Here is a 4,991-nt window from a genome sequence, read left to right as displayed (position 1 = left end):
CCTAACAATTTAAAATAAAATTTTGGTTCAGGAGTTTGTAGTTTTTTCTCATTAATTTTAAAAGTTATAAAGATCTAATCTATAAAATGTTTAAGCTTTGATTTTACTTGAATAGGTTAGTAAATTCATCCATTTTATAAGACTTAAGAGACTTATGCAGTCTGTATATGTAGCTGGTTTTAAATAATTGCATATAAATGTAAAATTTTAGGATATGTGGTCTTTATTACTCTTTCAGAGGATCTGAGTTTTCTATCTGAATAGCATAGTTGGAGTATGTATCAGAACTACTTTTATTTGAATATATATGTGCCTCCTTTGAAAGGTGGATGATACATTAAGATACATCCTTGTTCCTTTGTTGTTAAATACTTTTGGAGTATCAGTGAGGGACTGTAAACGGGATTTGTAATGAAATCATTCTCACTTATTTTCTCTTTTTGTTTGTTTATATACATATACACTGAAGCTTTGCAAATCTTTTATTTGGGAGTATGACTAACACCATTTAGGTTAACTGTAATATTATAATTATGGTACAGGTAATTCTGTTTCATGATTTGACCAGTATTATATTTAAATTCATTTATTTATTCATTTATCAAGTCAGTCATTTATAGTTTAATAAATATTTATTGACCTTTTACTATGTGCAGGACAAAATGCTGGATTTGGGGATACTTAGTTCCTTCTCTCTTTGAAATCGTATTATAGCAGCAAAGACAGGCATAACTTCAACAATTTTTAAATTTCAGTTGTTATAAAAGTATGAGAAATTTGACCTCACCAAGACCAAGAATAATGGGAAAGCTATCCTGAGAAAGTAGCATTTAAAGTGAGATCTGAAGGATGAGGGTGTGTGTAAGGGAGAAGGGAGCATTCCAGAAAGAGAGAACAGCATGTGTGAATGCTCTGAGTTGAGAATGAGTATGGCAAGTTCAAGAAGTAGCTGGAGTATAGAAGGGCAATGGAGAGCATCTTAAGGTGGAGCTGGTAAGGTACACAGGGTTGGAATAGATCTTGCAAGGCCTCAAATTGCATATTAAAGATTTTCGCCTTTATCTCATGATCAATGAGAAGCCATTAGTAGATTTTAAGCAAAGGCTAGGTATGATCAAATTTGTGTTAAAAAAAAAAAAACCCACTCTGGCTACGGTTTTGAAAGTAGGCAAAAGTTGAAGTGTACTGTGTGCAGGCCAAATTTAGCTTGGACTAAGATGGAAAGAAGTGGCAGTTAAGAGGTAGAATCAACAAGATTTGGTGATTGAATGGATATGGTGACTGAGGGAGTAGCAGGGATCAAAAATAATTCACACACAATTAGCTATATTACAAAAAGGACTACAAAGGTTTTGTTTCATAATAGCACTTTTACTGTTTACTACTGTTGCTTTTTTTTTTTTTTAATTTATTTATTTATTTTTGGCTGTGTTGGGTCTTCGCTTCTGTGCGAGGGCTCTCTCTAGTTGCGGCGAGCGGGGGCCACTCTTCATCGCGGTGCGCAGGCCTCTCACTATCGCGGCCTCTCCTGTTGCGGAGCACAGGCTCCAGACGCGCAGGCTCAGTAGTTGTGGCTCACGGGCTTAGTTGCTCCGCGGCATGTGGGATCTTCCCAGACCAGGGCTCGAACCCGTGTCCCCTGCATTGGCAGGCAGATTCTCAACCACTGCGCTACCAGGGAAGCCCCGCTTATTTTTAAAAAATAATTTTACTATGGAAAATTTCAAACATGTGCAAAATAAACAGATTAATAAACACATGTACCCATCATCCAGTTTCAACAATTATCTACTAATGACCAGTCTTATTTCACCTAAACCGCTTTCCCTCTTTTCTATTTTATGTTGGATTAAATGCCAGATACTTTTTCATTTCATCTGTAAGTATAACAGTGTGAAGCTCTATAAGCTTTTTAAAAAAACCACTACCACAATATCACACATAAAAATTTAATAATTCTTTAAATCATCAAATCTAGTCAATGTTCACATTTCTGATTGTCTAATAATTTAAAAAATTTAGTTTGTTTGAATGAAACAAACTAAATCCAAATAAAGTTTACATGTTGAGATTGGTTGATTTGACTCGTTAAGTCTCTTTTAAACTACACCTCTTTTTTTCACCTTGAAATTTATTTGTCAAAGAAATTGGTCACTGGACCTATGGTTTTACACAGCACAGATTTTGCTGATTATATCCCCATAGTGCCATTTAGTATGTTTTCGGTAAGTTGGTAGTTGACTGTAGAGAGGCTTTATCAGACTCAGGTTGGTTTTTTTGTTTGTTTTTGTTTTTTTTTTGTTTGTTTTTGTTTTTGTTTTTGTTTTTGTTTGTTTGTTTGTTTGTTTTTTAATTTTTATTTATTTACTTATTTATTTATGGCTGTGTTGGGTCTTCGTTTCTGTGTGAGGGCTTTCTCTAGTTGCGGCAAGTGGGGGCCACTCTTCATCGCGGTGCGCGGGCCTCTCACTATTGCGGCCTCTCTTGTTGCGGAGCACAGGCTCCAGACGCGCAGGCTCAGTAATTGTGGCTCACGGGCCTAGTTGCTCCGCGGCATGTGGGATCTTCCCAGACCAGGGCTCGAACCCGTGTCCCCTGCCTTGGCAGGCAGATTCTCAACCACTGCGCCACCAGGGAAGCCCTTGTTTTTGTTTTTTGTTAAGATATTGATGTATTCTTCAATCTGGTATGTTTCTTTTGTATTTTTAGCAGTCTTTGATGATTATTACGTAGATAAACTGATCAAGTGTTACAAGAAGGGGATATCATTCCTTCCTTTATTAGCTGGAATATGTCTATAAAGAGAAAGTTCCTCCCATATATTGTTTGAGTGCCCAGTGGTCCAGTGTGTATTGGAAAGGTATCAAATGCTTGAATCTTTCTCTGTGTTTAACAGTTTTCAAAACAATCTGTTCATAGAATCCTCCAATGGTGCCCAGTTTTTTTTTTTTTTTTTTTTTAAAGGATTTTTCTTATTTTTATTTATTTATTTATTTATTTATTTTTGGCTGTGTTGGGTCTTCGGTTCGTGCGAGGGCTTTCTCCAGTTGCGGCAAGCGGGGGCCACTCTTCATCGCGGTGCGGGGACCGCTCTTCATCGCGGTGCGCGGGCCTTTCTCTATCGCGGCCCCTCCCGTCGCGGGGCACAGGCTCCAGACGCGCAGGCTCAGCAATTGTGGCTCACGGGCCCAGCTGCTCCGTGGCATGTGGGATCTTCCCAGACCAGGGCTCGAGCCCGTGTCCCCTGCATTAGCAGGCAGATTCTCAACCACTGCGCCACCAGGGAAGCCCCTGGTGCCCAGTTTTTAAAAATTAGATCTTTATTCTGTTAGAGCAGTTGTAGGCTTGCAGAAAAATTTAAAAGTACAGAGTTCCCACATACCTCCCTCTCTTCCCCCATAGTTTCCCCTATTATTTATATCTTGTGTTAGTGTGGTACATTTGTTACAATTGGTGAACCAATGTTGATACATTATCATTACTGAAGTCCATAGTTTACATTAAGTTTTACTCTTTGTGTTGTACATTCTGTCAGTTTTGACAAATGTAAAATGACATGTATTCACCATTATAATATCATACACAATGGTTTCACTGTCCTTAAAATGCCCTGTGCTCCACTTATTCATCTCTCTCTCTCCCACCCCTCCAGCCCACGGCAACACGGATATTTTTACTGTCTCTATACTTTTGCCTTTTCCAGAATGTCAGATAGTTAGAATCATATGGTATATAACCATTTCAGATTGGCTTCTTTCACTTAGCAATATGCATTTAAGATCCCTCCGTGTCTTTTTGTTGCTTGACAACTCATGTCTTTTAGTACTAGATAGCATTCCATTGTACGGATGTACCAATAGTTTATCCATTCACCTATTGAAGGACATCGTGGTTGCTTCCAAGATTTGACAGTTATGAATAAAGCTGCTATAAACATCTGTGTGCATGTTTTTTAAAAAATTATTTATTTATTTATTTATTCATTTATGGCTGTGTTGGGTCTTCGTTTCTGTGCAAGGGCTTTCTCTAGTTGCGGCAAGTGGGGAACACTCTTCATCGCGGTATGCGGGCCTCTCACTATCGCGGCCTCTCGTTGCGGAGCACAGGCTCCAGACGCGCAGGCTCAGTAATTGTGGCTCACGGGCCTAGTTGCTCCACGGCATGTGGGATCTTCCCAGACCAGGGCTCGAACCCATGTCCCCCTGCGTTGGCAGGCAGATTCTCAACCACTGCGCCACCAGGGAAGCCCCCTGTGTGCATGTTTTTGTGTGGACATACATTTTCAGTTGTGCCAGTTTTTTCACACTTTGAAAGTGAGATACTTTACCAAACTTTTACATTTGGCCAATCTGATTGATGAAAAATGCTAGCTAGTTGTTTTAGTGTATATTTCTTAATTATGAGTTGGACATCTTTTCATATTTATATTTTTATCTGTAGAAATGATCTATTCATTTCTATTTCTCTACTGGTTTGCTCTTTCTTAGTGATGCATACAACCTGTTTATATAATAAGGAAATCGGAATTTTGTGTCGTAGTTTTACAGATATTTTGTCTAGTTTATTATTTGTATTTTGGTTTTTCCATGTAGAAATTTAAAACATAAGTCAAATTTACACATTTTTTCTTTGGGTGTCCTTATGTTTTGTGTCTTGCCTTTCCCACTCTGAGATTTTACAAAATTCCCCTGTGCTATTATAGTGTTTTAATGGTTTTACCTTTTGAAAATCAGACTATTTTTCAGAGCAGTTTTAGGCAAAATTAAACAGAAGATAGAGATTTCCCTTATATCACCTATCCCCATACATGCGTAGCCTCCTCCATATCAACGTCCCCCACCAGAGTGGGACATTTGTTAGAATTGATGAGCCTACTTTGACACATCATTATAACCCAAAATCCATAGTTGACATTTGAGCTCACTCTTGGTATTGTGCATTCTCTGTGTTTGGGTAAGTGTATAGTATCATAAAGAGTAGTTTCAGTGCCC

The 4,991-nt window shown here is 38.3% G+C and overlaps 1 protein-coding gene across 1 annotated transcript in view; it reads left to right on the top strand.

Annotated features, from left to right (window-relative positions):
- Positions 1–4,991, top strand: part of NOX5 (NADPH oxidase 5) — an 89,789-nt gene that overhangs the window by 24,553 nt on the left and 60,245 nt on the right. The window lies entirely within an intron of this gene.

The sequence above is a fragment of the Balaenoptera acutorostrata genome, chromosome 3, assembly GCF_949987535.1.
Source record: "Balaenoptera acutorostrata chromosome 3, mBalAcu1.1, whole genome shotgun sequence".
Taxonomy (NCBI): domain Eukaryota; kingdom Metazoa; phylum Chordata; class Mammalia; order Artiodactyla; family Balaenopteridae; genus Balaenoptera; species Balaenoptera acutorostrata.
The sequence above is the reverse complement of the archived record's forward strand: the minus strand, read 5'-3'. Positions and strand labels throughout refer to the sequence as shown.